Source organism: Daphnia pulicaria, chromosome 1, assembly GCF_021234035.1.
Source record: "Daphnia pulicaria isolate SC F1-1A chromosome 1, SC_F0-13Bv2, whole genome shotgun sequence".
In the NCBI taxonomy this organism is placed as follows: Eukaryota; Metazoa; Arthropoda; class Branchiopoda; order Diplostraca; family Daphniidae; genus Daphnia; species Daphnia pulicaria.
The window spans coordinates 34,872,569-34,889,955 of NC_060913.1; the positions used below are offsets into that span (position 1 = coordinate 34,872,569).

At 40.1% G+C, this 17,387-nt stretch overlaps 4 long non-coding RNA genes and 1 pseudogene across 6 annotated transcripts; 3 read left to right on the plus strand and 2 right to left on the minus strand.

The window, feature by feature from the left end:
* Positions 1-5,992: 5,992 nt before the first annotated feature.
* On the minus strand, positions 5,993-7,529 carry LOC124352087 (annotated as a pseudogene).
* On the plus strand, positions 6,334-7,911 carry LOC124352119. 2 transcript variants are annotated; one of them, XR_006921454.1, is made up of 5 exons: positions 6,334-6,728; positions 6,799-6,917; positions 6,988-7,158; positions 7,458-7,527; positions 7,799-7,911. It is a non-coding gene; the product is annotated as an uncharacterized LOC124352119 (long non-coding RNA). The 2 variants fall into 2 exon arrangements; XR_006921453.1 differs by lacking the exon at positions 7,799-7,911 and having other exon boundaries at positions 7,458-7,558.
* Positions 7,704-8,182, minus strand: LOC124352157. The gene is made up of 3 exons (XR_006921457.1): positions 8,134-8,182; positions 7,806-8,060; positions 7,704-7,736 (listed from the first exon to the last, which is right to left on the minus strand). It is a non-coding gene; the product is annotated as an uncharacterized LOC124352157 (long non-coding RNA).
* A 78-nt stretch (positions 8,183-8,260) lies between these two features.
* On the plus strand, positions 8,261-10,670 carry LOC124352135. The gene is made up of 3 exons (XR_006921455.1): positions 8,261-10,041; positions 10,105-10,196; positions 10,480-10,670. It is a non-coding gene; the product is annotated as an uncharacterized LOC124352135 (long non-coding RNA).
* A 708-nt stretch (positions 10,671-11,378) lies between these two features.
* LOC124352103 lies at positions 11,379-15,420 on the plus strand. 2 transcript variants are annotated; one of them, XR_006921452.1, is made up of 10 exons: positions 11,379-11,642; positions 11,703-11,752; positions 11,820-12,074; positions 12,142-12,285; positions 12,359-13,981; positions 14,060-14,330; positions 14,404-14,519; positions 14,591-14,729; positions 14,794-14,945; positions 15,005-15,420. It is a non-coding gene; the product is annotated as an uncharacterized LOC124352103 (long non-coding RNA). The 2 variants fall into 2 exon arrangements; XR_006921451.1 differs by having other exon boundaries at positions 11,380-11,642; positions 12,154-12,285.
* The last annotated feature ends 1,967 nt before the right edge of the window (positions 15,421-17,387 follow it).

Sequence of the window (17,387 nt, forward strand, 5' to 3'; positions counted from 1 at the left end):
CGGGAGGAGGATTGAGAAAAAGGCAAACGTTTCCTCACCCCCCCCCCACCCCTCGCAAGGGCAGAAATTGATATAGGCGTACTACCTTGTCTCAATCCCTGTTTTTCAAGTAATAGGGACGTTTCTGGTCGAGCTGGCCCAAACCATGAGAAACTCTTTTGTTGGTGCGGAAGTCAGAATGAAGCGGGCCAATAGCGTTCGTTTGTTGTGGATTTAAGGCCCGGGTAAAGCGCTTTGTTTTTTCGTTGGCGCGAGAGAAAACTAAGGGATGGGAGCGGAAAAAAGGGGAATTTTACTTTTTCGTTTTTTAACTTCAAATGAAACTGAGATTATATCAATCAAAAAATTGAAAATCAGACCTGAAATAAAGCTAACGCAGGTCGATGTTTTGAAAAAAGTCGCGTTTCCCTAGCCCTAGCCGTTCAGCTGCAAAAAAAGGCCAAAGTGGCCTAATTTGCATAAGGTCCTCTCGGCTTTCCAAAGACTTTTACAACTGGTCAAAAGTACTTCAGGAAATAAAAACAAAAATCTGAAAAAAATCAGAGATGTTCTCACTATCTATTGCTATGTACATACTAAATTTGAAAGCATTGGGTTAAAAACTGTAGTACTTAGAGGACTGCAAAAACAGCGTTTTTGCATAAGGTCCTCTCGGGCTTCCAAAGACTTTCGGTAGGTACTGTAAGTAGCACCCAATGAAATGAGTGTGTATTCTATTTGCTGTAATAATACTATATTACTGATAAAATCAATTATATGTTTTGATACTTTTGGATTTGGGAAATGGATAAATTTTCAATCTGAAAATTTTTCTATGGTTTGGTTATCAGACTTTTGCAGTTGGGCCTTGGAAATTTTTCGAGATTGAAAGTTTTCTCTTACAACCAATGAAATTTTTCGCACTCAACTTCAAGTAAGTTTAACTGATGGTCTTCGAGTACCCAAAAACAACACCGAGAGTGTGGGCGGCAACCTGATACACCGACATCGGTTTGCAAATGAAACATTCGTCCTAGTATTCTATTCGAATACGGGGCAAGGTATTCGAGTCTTCGAATACTGGGTGATTCGAATTTCGAAGGGTAATCGAATTCGCATATAGGGTTCTGCTATGGGTATTCGATACTTCCGAATAGGGTTGAACCTATTCTAGACCTGTTCTAAGCAGCAAGGGTATGCGAAGATGGAATATCCGTCGTAGAGTTAGAATATCCTCTGAAAACTGAGTGTGTGGTAGCATTTCACTATTATGGTTAGTATGAAATGCTACTTTCAGCAAAAAGTAGTTCAATAGTAGCAGACTAGCAGTGTACTACTTTAAAGTAGATCCTCTACTTAATAGGCCTACGTAGAGGACGCTACTCTTTAGGTTGCGAAAAAATGCTACTTAGTGCTACTTAACGGATTGCTACCAGATAAGTAGCCCTCAATGAAATGAGTGTGCTTGAAAGACAGGAAGAAAATGCATTGTCATATATCTTCAAGGATATTATGTGGAAAATAAGTTTTTAGTCGTTTTTTTTCCTTTATTGTTCATCACGTGGCGTGCTGTTTTTCAATCTCCTTCTCAGTTATACATCCTTGATGAATATAGGCCCGCCGGCCTGCGTTTGTTCTATGTATCATCGCGTATGTTCTCATCATAAATTGCTATTTAATTTCCCAAATCGCTATATTTGAAACCAAATTTCCATTGTCCACAAAAATAAATTTTGCATCGAGCTTCGCATTTTTTTTTTAATTTTTTAAAAGGGAGAAAAGTAAACTATGAAAAAAGGGGGACCCATACTTTCCTCTTCTCCCCTTTCCTCCCTCGGGCCAATTCTCTGTGGATTCGGTCGCGAAAAAAGTAAACAAACGAGGAAATCATTTTTCTTTAAATCCCCGCTTGTCCAGGCGTGACGTCTACGTCATTCACCACAGACATCAACTGTTAGCAGTAATCAATCTCACAAAAAAACTGCATGAGATTGATGATGACAAAAATAAGGCGGTAATCTTGAGCTGAGCCCTCAAAGTGACAACACCTCAGAACATCTGAAGATAATTTTCAGCTAATCAACTTTTTGATTTTTGTAGCTGGATTTATCAAATTCATTACTAGGGTAGAGCGTTCTATTGACTGTATATAGTGTAGTGATATACACGACCATATAGGAAATCCAATGGTTTCCCGACTCCACTGAGCCGCACTCCTTATCCTGGTTTTTTCCCGGTGGTCCATCCTGTCGTTGATTCACAGCTAACGTTGTACAAAAGACAAACCGTGTTATTATGTAACGTGAAAAGGGATATTCATATATCCTTTAGATTTGGGATGTGGAGAATGCAAGACCACCGGGACCAAAATGCGGCCAAAATGGAAAAAAAAAAGTGTCAGTTCGGTTGTCTGCTAAAGTTATTTGGTGCTTAAAAGTCAGCATGGATGTCGCACTAGTCTCTAACAGCTATTACAACGAATTCATCCTTAAAGAGTGAAAACTGCAACGGGCAAATGACATGTTCACATTTTCACGGATGCGGGATGCCAAATTATATTTCAGTTTAAATTTTGGCGGGATCAGCTGGGTTGGAAAAAAAGTGTATTTGGCAACGGTGTTAATGGCTGCACAGAAATTGAAACTGTACCATGAAAATGTGATTCGTCGTGTCGTCGTGTTTTGTTTTTCGTGTCCCTTCATTTAGTGGAATTTGTTTAATGTAATACCGTGAAGTGGTAATACACTTGACGCTGTTTGAAGGTAAATAACTTAAAAAATAAGAATGATTATAGTATGATTATATGGGCTTTAGATAAGAGCACAGACTAAGAGGGTAAAGACTACGATCGCCTATAAACCCCTTGAAGCCATGCACGTCCTATGCCGTATGGTGGCGCCGTGTGGTGGCGTCAGTTTAGAGGCAACGGGCTGTTCTGTGGCATCAGTAAAAAAAAATTGTTTTAACTGCAAAAAAGTTTAAATCAAGATGGTGGATGCCAATTAACAGACTATCTGACTGCAAACCATGTGAAAGTAGCACGGGACCACACAAAACTGTAGAAGTATTAATTGTTGGTAGGCTAATCCTACAGGTTTACGTCTGAAGCATGTATGATGGCCAGTGAAAACAGCGGTGAAAGATTTAGAGAAATAGGCCTGAAAATGGGAAAAAGGGGGTTCCTAAAGTATTTTATAGTTCATGTGTAGAGAAGACATAAAAATATGAAATAAATAACACAATATGGGGAATATCTAAGAAAAATTTACAAATCAATACAAAATTGTAATGTAAATTGGTTTAATTTAAAACTTACGGTGTGTGAAGACTCACCGTGAGTAGGGAGACGAGAGGAAAAGCAAATCTAATCAGGCCACGTCACAGCAAAATTTAAAATCGATTTTTCCTGACGTTAGATTCTTCTCTATGATGGGAAATTGTGGTTTTGTTTTACTACATTTGCCTCTGTAATTTTGTGCTGGACAACTGAATAAGGCATTTTCGATTCTTCTAAATCACTCTGTTCATTAATCTGACGTACTTCATTGGTTCTTTTAAATTTGCGAAACTGTTTGTCTCCAGCGAGCAGCACGAGTTAGAGCCATTTGATACGCGTTCCAGATGGGCTGCGTGGATTTCTTTGCACTTTGCGTCCACCAGCTCTTTCTAGCACTCGATACTTTGATTAGTATACGCAGGGGCTTTTTAATTTACCTACACCCAATGCGGCACCGGCTACATTGGACGTTGTTCCCACTGTTTTGGCGAAATTGCATTTCATTTGAAATTCCTTGACGTCTCCTTTCAGTTCTAGTAGATTTCGACAAATCTTGTCGATTATTCCCAGTGTAGCTCTCATGTGACTTATGGCACTGGCAGATGCCGTGGCACCTTGGTAAATCATACGTGCACTGTTGTTGGCCGTTTCCTAAAAATAAAAATTAAGTAAATGTCAAAAATGGTGCGTCTTTTTCCGCCCGATCGAAATCTGACAATAACGTATAATGATTATGTCATTTGCCTTCATCTTAGTTTGCAATTTGTCTTTCGTGTGCTGCTTGTTCTCGTAATGGCCGCGTGAAAACGGAATGGCATCACATGGAACTTATGAATTCCATTTTCTTATTCTTACCGTACCGTAACTGACGTAACCTACAGAAACGTTTGAATCGATTTCCGCAACGTCAGCTATTATAAGAACCTGTGGCGCAGTTGTCATAAAGTGACGATTGATGCAAGTCAAGTACGTCTAATAATTGGCACGACAAAGTCGATCAAAACAAAGAAAGAAATGCAGAGCTGTTGTGTGCCAAAGTAAACAAAATCGAAATAGCAGCACTGATCCGCTTTTCCTTCCGCGCTGCAATTCTAGTTATTTTAGTTATTTAAGTTATTTTCTAAAGGTAATTTGCACATTTTCATCTGGTTCTCATATGTGATTTCGGTGCACTCGTTTGCTATGGAAACGGCAAGTCTTGTTGTTTGGCTTGCCATTTCTCTATATGCTAACTTAACCTCAATAAGAAAGTGATAGAAGATCAATTGGCTTCTAAATTCTCTTTTATTTGACTGATTTCACACCAATTGCAATAATAATTCAATTATTCCAATCACAATATTACAAACGAGCACTGTAGAATTTAAAATTTGAACCAGTAAATGAGTCAAGTAATACAACTCTTTTTCGACAAAGCTCAGTACAGTCTATAATAATAATAAACGTCTGTATCGTTTCGAACTCGATCACTGTCTGACTGTGCTACACAGCCGGAACGCAGCAGCCGCGACCCCCCACTTGACTGCCCTTAACCTAGACTGCTGTCTGGGAATTTAACCACTGCGTACTGTGCGTAGTGTTCAGCGAAAACAACTTTGGAAACATTTATTGAATATTGACTGTAGCTTCCGGCTTTCCAGTCCAGCTACAATTGCCAAGGTTTACAACTCAGCCTAAAACAGGACACTATAAATAACCCAATGATTCCTTTTTGACTTCGTATGCATCTACACGGTTGTAGCATCCACTTACTCTTGAAATTACGATTGATTATAAACCCTTCCTTGTCTAGAGGCGTTGCCAGTTAAAGTTGTGTTTATATTAAGAGCCAAGTAAAAGCAGAACTGCCAAGCCTATATTTTGCTATAACTGAGCGTATTGCATAAGAGTTAAATGTATTTTCTTGCACAAATCGATTTCACTGCCGACCTATAATTATAACTCGCTGGAAGGAAATCAATCAAACTAAGATTAAGCAAAAAGCCAAAGTTGTTGTTCCAGAAAGCGAGGCTCCAACTCGCAACCTCGGCGTTAATCTTTAACAATTTTATTAGCGGATCCTAATATATACGACCGTACAAGTATACCATGCGCTGACCATAGCCACTGCTTGCGGTTGATCTTTCCGCCACACAAAATTTTAAATTGAATTTGAGTTTAATGGTTGTCGTTACGAACCCTCATTTTTACAAACCTGACATAGTAGCAGAATTTAAAATAGTTTTAAATTTCTCTGTGATTTTTTATTCGGAATGAGACATTTTTTTTGTAATTTTGTGGATGAAAATGATTTAACTTGTCGATATTGTATGTGATGTACGTGAATTACTCGGGTGATGTTGGCAGTCTCAATCATTACAGCCATGAAAATTGATTTGCCTTTGCGATGGCAATCACCAGCTCCAACTCCAGCTAAAATGGCCCGATAATAATGTAGAAACGATGCTCATCTAGATTTATATACAAAAGTCGCATAAATAAAGACCTAACAAGCTTGTTTGTGCACAGCATTTAATCATTTGATTACCTTTGTGAAAGATGTTGTCGTTGGGAATGAAATTAACTCCGTCTTGGGGTTCCATGCACGGATGTCTGACTTGAATTAGTTGAGTGCTCCCCGATCCTTTCTCCAAGATTTACGGTCTGACGTACCGAATTGGAGCGCTAATTGAACATACGGAGAAACTTGTCAGTACATCCAGCTTTGACAAGGCATCGTTCAACGACTGCAGAGGTTCAACGTATCCAACTGCGTGTAAACAATAAGAAATTAGGCATTTCCCGACATATACGTCTACGAGGGATATAAATTGTAATAACTATACGTACCAGCGACTGACAACTGAAACTTTGTTGTTGCTCATAATCACGGCGCACTTATTTCAAGTAAGTTTCGTCGACTTCTTCCAAGGCAGAATTCCGGAATCGTACGTCATTTTTATTAGCTTCAATTGTATGGTATAATTGCGGTTGTTGCGAAGATTCTTTTCATCCTTCAGGGTGACTCGGAAATAATATCCGATCTGTGCGTTGCTCTCCAATTTGACGCTCTTGGAAGTCCCCAGCTTGAGATCGGATGCCGCTCAGGAGAGGACCTTTTCAGCTCTCGAGCCGCAATCATCTAGTTCATTTTTGAGCTCTAATAGCGGGCCGAATTAAGTCATTAAGTTCATGATTCCCCTGGCAAATAACGCGCATGCAAATGTGTGTATACCTCCTAGTTGGTCATGACGATAAACTCGCCTTGATTTGCTTGATTGAGGTCTATAGTTGTCTCTACCTTAATTTGACAAGCTTTTCGTTCGCATTTCGTAATGGCTGGATGAGCACGCCTATAAGAACAGCGGCATGATCCCCCTGGTTCTCCAGTAAGCAGTCGACCAGCACCGGCAAGCGACTCAATAAGCCCAAGTACAACCTGCAGCAGAAAAAATCGTCAAGGAGGAGCTCAAAGTCATCAGCTAATCAACAGGTTGGAATTTTATACTTGTATTAGAAATCTTGTAAGTTGGCTATAGACTTTTGTAACTTCTTGGCTATAGTCTTTGGTAATCCGGCATCCGTCGGAGGTGATCCTCTGTTATCATTTGTCTTAGCTGGACATCGTTGACGAATGTTTCTACGACATCTAGACGTAGCCTATTAATCCTGTCTATTATAGGTAAGATTTTCATTTAAAAATACGACGTGTTGCTTTTAAACTTTATTCCAACACTTACTTTTATCTGTAGAGGTTGTTTGATCCAATGAGACAACAGTTGCTGCCCACCCGAAGTTCGACACTTGTTGAGCAGGGCAGCGATTGTACGAGGAGCTCCAGCTTTGGACGTCACCACGGTGGAGACTTCAGCTCCGTACGAAGTCAGATGCAAGGCGGCGGATACTGCCGAATCAAGTCTCATGTATTGAGTAAAATCAAACTTATGTAGACTGTACTGTCCAAAGTTTGTTTCGTCGGCCATTGGCTATAGAAAACGTTTCAGTAGTTAATTGTAAATAGTTTAGAATATGTGAAGATAAATTACGTCTAGATGTTTGACTAGGGCGGCCAGAACTGCCATGGAATGATCTAAACTGACTTCAGAAAGCGCAGCTGCGTTTTCTTGTTGTCCTTTTTTGAAGCGCAATAGAGACGATTGAGTAATCGAACTGATTCAGCTGTGGATGAAAACTCAGCTTTCTTGTTTTCATTTACTATTAGCAGTCCATGCCAGTTCAGAATTGTTTTCGGCGCAACGTAGGCTTCCATGTGGAATCAAAACCTCCTGCGGGTAAGTGTTAAATTATATTTCACCTTTTATAAATTGATTAAATAAGCATGACTTTGGACTTACTTGGACGATAAGAGATTCTAAATTTGAGAATCTGGCACTATTGGCATGTTTTCTGGAACTGTGTCACAAGAATCTTTCTTGCATATGTATCCACATTAGCTGCATCCAAGTTTATTTTCTGAGCCAATTTTGAGCTAGAATGCCAACTTGAGAGGTTATATGTCAGTCGATCCCAAAATCGAATCTTCCACTTGGGTGAGGTTTCCAGGACTTACTTGAAATTGGAGAGACCTGTCACTTTTGGATCCATTGTAGATTTCAATGCAGTAGTGCTTGCTGACTACATCACATGCAAAGTTCTCAAAGTGACTTTTGTTAAAGACCACCGATTCCAACTTCTTAGCTCCATACACCAACATCTTGACGACACTGTGTGTTTTGAAGTAATCTCTTGAAGCAAAAAGGGCATCTTGCTCTTAATTGGTAAAAAATATCCCCTCGACCGAAAAATTGCAGGGTAGGGCATGTATCTGAAACAAAAAGCCATAGGCAAGTAAATTTTATTTGAATCAGCTGTTTTATTTCATTTTTGCTCTTGCTCACCTCTGGAAGATTTCCATAGAAACTGATAAACCTTGTTCATGGGGGATTTCTAAACACCAAGTGTGAATTTAGATAATAAACAAGCTTGACGAGGGATTATAATAATTACCTGGTAATACATGCCATGAGTCCCATGACGTTACTTATTTTCAGTATTTTGCTTCTCTGTGTTTTTCTTGTTTTGGCGCGCGTTGTAAAAATTCTTGTCAAGAAAACCGTGTTGCCAAATTAGATTTGTAAATCGGACTTTTTTTTCTTGACTTTTCTTTTCATGTCCATAGCTCTGTCTTTTTTTTTCTCTTTTTTCTTTTTTTTAAATGGGATCAACTCAGATTAGACTAATAGCGGAGTATGTTCCAAAAGTGAACAAGATTAATCCGTTATCACTGTTTTCCCAGTCCGGCTTTCCCTTATGACAGAAGTTCATTGTGGATTTTTTGCTATCTTACAAATATCTTATTATGTGTATCTTATTGCATGTCTTATTTATTAAGTTATTAGCTCCTCCATTAGCTCCACTACATATCTATTTTTTTGCTATTTGCGACTTTATACTACTTTTGCAAAATAGAAATTTCATTTGTTCGATTCTGATCATATTTTAGAAAATGCTAATTGAAGCTAATTGCAGAGTAATTTTTCCAGCATGTACAATCAAGGAGAAGGCATGTTTTGTATTTCATGAAAAATTGTTACACCAAAAATTTGCAAATGCTTTATTTTTTGTTGGGATGGTTAAAGTTAAACAGGTAAATAATGGAACCAACAGCTTAAACCTTTTCTCCTTTTAATTTGCGTGTCAAACAATGCGCATGTTGAAATTTCAGCAAAAAATATATGCATGCATGACCTAGTTTAATCAAACATCAAATTTGCATGAAAGCTGATTAAATTGTTATTCCTCACTAGATACTAGATACACACAATTCAATCCGACTATGGAAACTGAGAACTTTTCGACTATATTCCTGATTCATCAAGTTGAATGAAATCGGAGTAATAGTCGGAAAATTTTCGCTTAAACAAGCGGAAAATTATCGCGTATTGCCTGGATCGCAATTCGCATTGTTGGGCATTATTAAGTCATTACCAATCAAAATCATGTTCGATTATTATCAAGCAAAAAATCGCAATCATTCAATCATCTATAAAAAAATTTTAATCTGCATGAACCATCTGATCTGAAAAATTTCTGATTCCATGCACACGTATATAAAATCTGCTTGCAATTCTCAATATTTTCTACTTCTTTTCGAATTCTTGATCTCTCTCTAAATGGGCTTTTTTTTGTTTTGCTTCTTCTCGATTATTCCTATTAGCTCCAAAAACCTCCGAGTGAAAATCTAGTGATTAGTGTAAACTTTAATGTGTCTGTGAGTGTGTGATGATGATGGGGAATCCCTGTGCTGGCCAAAAGTCGAACGTCAAAAACGACCTAATGCGGAATCCCTCATGATATCGAATTGATGTAAACAAGAAACTGGCGGGAGAATTCGAAATTCCAGTTTTGCATGAGTTACTCAATCTCGCCGAGTTCTAATTTTAAAGAGCATCCGAGTGTTTAAGGAAATATCTTCCTCGTTCACTACCACCGTCTTTGATAACAACTTGCCGCAGAATCTTTTGGCGAGAAAACATGGACGACAAATTGTTGTTCGTCAAAGTAAACCACCAGCAAATGACAGACTGTCAGCTGTCGGCCATCGCGTCTTTTTTATTTTTCTCATCGTTTTGCTGTTGAAATCATCAACTCTTCTGAAATGGCAATCCCACTGGTGGCGAACGACGAACATCGAGGTCGCCTGGCACATGATAGACGTCGAGCGCAACTTTACCTCGCCAATGTCTACAGAGTTGCTAAAGCCCCGCTAACGTCATTTTACGAAAACCTGGTCGCTTCTTTCGCAAGTAATTATGCCCTGCCATTCCTTGAAATTTCTTATGTCTAAAGATTTATTTTGTTCTTTTTAGGGATGCGTGCCGATCGTGAGGTCGTGAGGCTCAGCTGGAGCGATCGCTTCTCAATAAGAAACCGCGTAGGATTTCGTTCAGTCCTGATCAAAGTAAGTCAAATTAAATCCACTGCATCTTTATTGATCGGCCGTTTTGATAATTGTCTACCGTAGTGCATCAGAGAGTGATATTACTAGTTAAGGTTAGATTTGTACACTTGTGGCCGTATTAGATCGTCGATTATAAGAATACGAACTTATAAGGTCGACGAGTGTTAAGAATAATCCTTCTCAAAATCGACGACGCTGAAACGGAAAGTAGCATTCATTCCGTTAGAAAATGAAATAATAATGCATAGGAAATTGAATTAACATGTTTTTTTTTATGAATTAGATAATACCGATAACGACAAATCAATAGAAGTCCGTTTGAATGACGGTGCAGTTCCGGCTAAGGTCATCAACAGGACCATCTTGAACAACCAATTCAATTCAATCAAACTCTATAGATCTTTACCCAATCGTGTGGTCGAACCTACTCGACATCTTTTAAAACCTATTTCAGACAATAAAATTGTTTGCATTACAACTGACGCCGGAAATTATTGCACGAAATTTCTCTGCTCTCCTTCCGACGGCCGTTCTAAAGGTCCTTGAATCGCTGGAAAAGTCAATTACATCAGTAAATACATCAAAACATTTTTTTTTTAATGAGGAAGTTGCTCCAAAATTTCTTGTGTTAGATCCGGTCAAAATTTTTGGCGAAATACCGCGAAATTCACTGGAAGCAATCTGATCTTCGAACGTTAACGGAACGGTCAATCCACCTGTATCCTGACTGTTAAAAAGAAGAGCAAATAATTGCTGCAACTTCTGTCGAAACCAATTTGCAAAATCCGGTTAACAATTCGTCAAACGTAATCGAGTTAACACTATAGTAAAGGATCTATCTCCCTTGTATGAATAGGCTGGAGTTTATGTCACTCTCCATTAGGCCTACTCAGCCGACTTCCTTTTTGAGAAAATTACTCTGCAATAATTAGCTTCAATTAGCATTTTCTAAAATATGATCAGAATCGAACAAATGAAATTTCTATTTTGCAAAAGTAGTATAAAGTCGCAAATAGCGAAAAAATAGATATGTAGTAATGTATATAATATATGCTAATAACTTAATAATAAGACATATAATAAGATAAATATAATAAGATTTTTGTAAGATAGCAAAAAACGCATAATGAACTTCTGCCATAAGGGACAGCCGGACAGGAAAACAGTGATAACGGATTAATCTTGTTCATTTTTGCAACATGCTCCGCTATTAGTCTAATCTGAGTTGATCCCATTTAAAATAAAAAAAAGAAAAAAGATTAAAAAAAAAAGACATGAAAAGAAAAGTAAAAAAAAAGTCCGATTTACAAATCTAATTTGGCAACACGGTTTTCTTGACAAGAATTTTTACAACGCGCGCCAAAACAAGAAAAACACAGAGAAGCAAAATACTGAAAATAAGTAACGTCATGGGACTCATGGCTGATTCTACAAATGTATTACCAGGTAATTATTATAATCCCTCGACAAGCTTGTTAATTATCTAAATTCACACTTGGTGTCTAGAAATCCCCCATGAACGAGGTTTTATCAGTTTCTATGGAAATCTTCCAGAGGTGAGCAAGAGTGAAATGAAACAGCTGATTCAAATAAAATTTACTTGCCTATGGCTTTTTGTTTCAGATACATGCCCTACCCTGCGATTTTTCGGTCGAGGGGATATTTTTTACCAATTAAGAGCAAGATGTCCTTTTTGCTTCAAGAGATTACTTCAAAACACACAGTGTCGTCAGGATGTTGGGGTATGGAGCTAAGAGGTTGGAATCGGTGGTCTTTAACAAAAGTCACTTTGAGAACTTTGCATGTGATGTAGTCAGCAAGCACTACTGCATTGAAATTTACAATGGATCCAAAAGTGACTGGTCTCTCCAATTTCAAGTAAGTCCTGGAAACCTCACCCAAGTGGAAGATTTTATTTTGGGATCGACTGACATAACCTCTCAAGTTGGCATTCTAGCTCAAAATTGGCTCAGAAAATCAAATAGGATGCAGCTAATGTGGATACTTATGCAAGAAAGATTCTTGTGACACAGTTTTCAGAAAACATGCCAATGATGCCTTCTCAAATTTAGAATCTCTCATCGTCCAAGTAAGTCCAAAGGCATGCTTACTCTTCTTAATCAATTTTAAAAGGTGAAATATAATTTAACACTTACCTGTAGGAGGTTTTGATTACACATGGTGAAGCCTACATTCGTTGCCCTTGTTAAGCCCTTGTTAAGTTACCGCTTAAAGCTGGTTCCAGAGAAGCAACAGCAATCGTCAACAGCTGCAACTGGCGGATCCATCCGGCCTCCATCCGGTTCTCGACTGTTCACGGCGGTGGCGCTGGCAGCCGGTCGCACAGCGTCGAAAATAGTTCGGTCGTCATCCGGCGATGGCGATGGATCCCATGACGGGATCCAGCGACTGGCTCAGCACCAACAGCTTCTCCTTCATCCAGACAACGGTCAACAACGATCCGGGGGCGGCCCTGACCCTCCGGCGCAAGTACGGACTGATGGCCTTCAACAACAAGTCCAGCGACAAAGTGCTAGGCAGCAGCCACCACCATCTCCACAACAACATCAAGGGCGACGTCATCCGGGTCATGCGGACCCAGTGGGAGACTCAGATGAAGCAGATGGATCAAATCCAGCCGAGTTACGAGGAGCAGGACTAGTGCAACGACAAAAGGCTGTCGCAGACTAACAAGTCGACGGCCAAGAAAAAAAGAGCCCGGCACCTCGTCCCGCCATTCCACCCACAACCAATCCAGTTTGGTCGCATTCAGCGGATTCACTCACGTGCCGGGAAAGAGAAAAGCGGCTTCGCCTCCAGATCAGTAGAATCCGACCAAGACTTTCAACATCGTCGCTCCTTATCCGGTGACGACGGCGGCGCTACCCGACCTGATGGAATCGACTCCGCCTGAAGCTTGTCCTCCGGAGGAGAGCAACAACAAGTGAGGCAACGACCTGAACTGCAATTTGCTGCTGGGCGAGAATAGCAAAGTGAAACTGTTCGCCGGTATCAGCAAAACAAATTGGACGACTGTCCGCTCAAAATCAACGACATCCTCAAAGTAGAAGGCAGAGTCCTCCGTCCGCTGGATTCTTCCAACAAGCAGCAGCCGCAACAAGCGGAAGCTTCCACCACCGGTTCGACGATGATTTCCAACCACGATGGATTCCAACTCTGGCATAATGACCCTTTCGCTCGAGCCGTGCTGGTACAAACGTGGCCGGAATCACGGAAGCAACGCGGAATAAGCCAATTGCATCACCTTACATCAGCACTCATATCCGCCAACGCAGCGTCGCGATCAAAATAATGGAAGGTTGCGGCTCTTCTTCACCAATGCCCTTCTTCCTCCGGTGACGTACGAGTGCAACAGCTAGGCGATGGGTTTGTTGGGCAGTCACCACAACCTCCACCCGTCAGAATCGAACACGATCCGCTCCAATTATTCGTCGGCCGTCAGTCCCGGTGGATCGACCAGGATTGAAGGCTAGTACGTTCTCAACAATCCGGCGCCAGTTCCTAAGTTTAAAATCAGCCAACCTTCGCCTCAACCCGGTCCAGCTCAAGGTGAACCAGCCCGTCCCGACCCAGCGCCACATTCAACCAACAACGGAGCCCGGAAGTCTTACAAATTACGAGGGGGATCGGTACAGCACTTGGGAAGCGACGGCCAAACAACACCATCAACCAGCAACCTGCTAACAAGATCAAAGACCCTCAACTAACAACAACAACCAACAACATCGCAACGGATGAACAGCAACTGGCGGAATCTGATTAAGGTAAAAACAACAAATAAATCCATTTTGATTTTTTATTCCTGTGGATTTCATTTGAATGACATTTGGATGAGTTGATAGTGAAGACTGGCGGATCGGATCCTGCGGATGGCTGGATCTTCCCCAGCTGCTGCATTTTGGTCAACCCAACGAAGACACGAGGCTTGCACTGTCAATCGACGGCCGACGGATCAACTTCCGGCAGTAACCAAGCCGAAAGTGGATAACAAGAAACTGGACTAGCGACGTCGTAACCAACGCCGACACTTTCGATTGTCCGGTCCGTCCGTTTGATGACCGTTCCCTCGGGCGTGGGCGTCACCTTGAGGGAATGTCCCCACAATTTCTGCAGGTAGTAATACTAATCATCCTACAATTGATGAAATTTTGAATTAATTGAATTCCATTTTCAATTGATGTCACAGGGATTGTTTTTGGCTCACCTGATTGAATTCAGAGATGAAAGTGACCGGTGACATGCCCGTACCACGACGACAATTACGCCTGTGACGTCATCCTACAGGAACTTGAAATCAAAAATGTATTTTCTTAATTTCGTTGGATTTCAATTGATTCCAGCGTTCTAATTGTCGATTTTGCTGCCGCTGCCAGTCGCTGTCGCAAGAGCAACTGCCTCATCACTAGCCAGTCCATTCACGAAGGCGCCAAGTGCAAGGAATTTCAGGATCGAGTCAACCATAGTGCCGAGACGGACGAGAACGCCAGCAGGTGGACCAAAGAAATGATCGATGTAAACTATAAAACCATCGGATTTTCATTCGATTGAGTTTTAAACATTTTGAGCCATTTTATAGGCGCTGCTGGTCAGTGGCCCTTTCGTGCCCGCAGCGTCAGGTGGTGTCAGGGGGTCCATATGAAACGTTTGGCGGACTGCGATTAAGTCCGCTGTTCCGTCTGCCGGACGGAAGTCTGTTGGGTCACCAAACAAAATCGCTGGGGTCCAAAGGTATTCAATTCATTATTATCATTTTTTAAGGGCTTGAATTGACAAGTGTGGGAATTTAGGGCAAAGGTGACACGGGCGGTGGCTGTCGGTGTGGCGTTGACGTCAAATATCATCTCCTCTGATATTAATGCCATTAATTAAAACTTAAATTTGATTACCGTAGAATGAAATTATTTCGCCGAGTCGTGTGCAATTGAAATTTATTGACATTTGAAATGCGTGTATTTAATCAATGTTTGGCATGTTTTAAAAAGAAAAAAAATTATATGATGAGAATTCCTACATATGTGAATAGGAGAACAGAGGCAAAGTAAATGCAATGCTCAGCAATGCATTATTTACAAAAGATATATATTAATATACATATTCAATTTCTAATGTTAGATTCAGAGGGAGGTTTCATTGGCTTTTCTTTTCTTTCGAATAGTTTGATGTTTCACCTTGTATATGAAACATGCATCCTACCAAAATTATTGAACGGTCCTACATTTTAATTTTGTAAGTAACAATTTGACATTCGGTGGTCGCTGCTCTAGAATCCGGACGGCGCTGTTGTTGCGGAATCTGTAAATTTCGTGCGATATGCTGTTGCACAGTTGGCGTGGAATACCTTTGCTCGACTGCAGAAAATAAAGGGAGAAGAAAAGATTTTCATGGTTCATTCTGATTTTTCAAACCTCTTCATCACCCTTTCTATAGAGAAATCGGTGTGGGGGCCTGAGGGGATTGTTCAGTTTGCCGCTGAGATTCAGCTAGAAGCCTCGAACGATTGTGCTGTATTGTCGCCTCTGTTAGAATTCTGCCGGAATTGAAACCGTGTTTTTCTTTTATTCCATTTCTTCTCTGTAACTTTGTGCTGGCGACTTAAGGCGATGTCTGAGAGATGACAGCCATACGGTTTCGTTTCCCTTTGTTATTCATAGGCGCTCGTTGAATAATATTAATTAACCAATTCGCGTTGTATTTAACCTACCGCATCCCTCGTTCTCTGGCCCGCCACTTTTACGCTGACAAAACCACCAGCCGGGCAGAGAAGTGTTGATTTCAATTGAGTGTGATGGCGTAAATATTATTTCGTCCCAAAGAGTGTGTCGCTTTAGCTTGTCTCTCATTTCGGCATTCGTAGCGAACGGTAGCGAATCATTCTTTTTTTCTAGCCTGAGCCGTTAACCTAGGGAAGATGTAAATAAGTGTTATCATCAATAACAAGGTGAGAAATCCAAATTCGAATGAACTATTGTTCAACTAGCAGCAAATGATTTCTGGAGGAGCAGAAGTTGAAAGCAAAAGTTGAACCTTGGTGGGTGAAATACTATATATGTAATCACATTTACTTGGGCTTATTTTGCGCAAGTCCTATTTAGCTTTATAGTCAATAAATCGGCTACTAATCAGCATCAGTATTTTATTGACACATCAATGTTCAAATCTTTCATCACACAATGGGGGGATTTAAGCGGATTTAAGTAAAAAACGGATAAAAAACCCAATAATCTCCATTTTCTCGACATGTCCTCTTACAACTACCGAGAAATAAAAAATGAACCTATTAAAGAGAAACAGATTATGAGATAAATAGATGGTAAATCTATAGGTAAATGGTAGTTCTCAATGTAAAGTAAGACTATTGGGGAAAACACAGGCGATGAATTTCCGAGGAACGAAATCACCTCACTATTAGCAAGAAAATGAAAAAATAGAGTATAAACAATTCGGAGAAAACGTATCTATGGCGTAAACATCGGCAGCCTCGCGTTTTGCTTTTATCAATTCCTTTCTAGAGAGAAACGATACAAAAACGTCCGAATAATCCGCGCAGCCAGTTCATTCCATTTCTACTGTTCATCTGTGATGGTGTTGCAACTAAATAAATCCGAATTTTGATTTTAGTAAATAATTGTAGCAGATCATCGCTGAGTCGTCACAGTTCGTTATTTGAATCCTTAAAAAAAGTAATTTTTCCTGTTTTTCGTTTCGAAAAGTTTATGAATTTTTTGTCTTAAATTAATTAACAGACCAGGCTGTTTAAAGGGTTGTGGCCTAGACCAACTGGACGGGGTCGCATTGGACGAGAGGCGAAAAATCTCCCAACTGGGTCGGCATATATGGGTTAGAAATAACCCGACCTGGATAACGGCACCGGTTAAAGTCGGGTCAGGCAAATTTTTGTTTAACTTTGTGCATGAATGTTAATAATATATGTTTCTTTTTCTTCCAAAGCATTTCACCGCGGAGAATATTTCTGTCACATTCCTTCAACACCACACCTGCGTTCAACGTTTGCGAAATTGCCATAAATCAATTGATTACCGCACTACATACACATACTTTGTAAAATTTTCTTTTTAAAAATGGTTCTGAATGTGAACTTTAAGAATAATAAATGATTTTTAAAGTTCACAATTCAGATACTCAAATTTAACTAGCAAAATGTTACAAAAT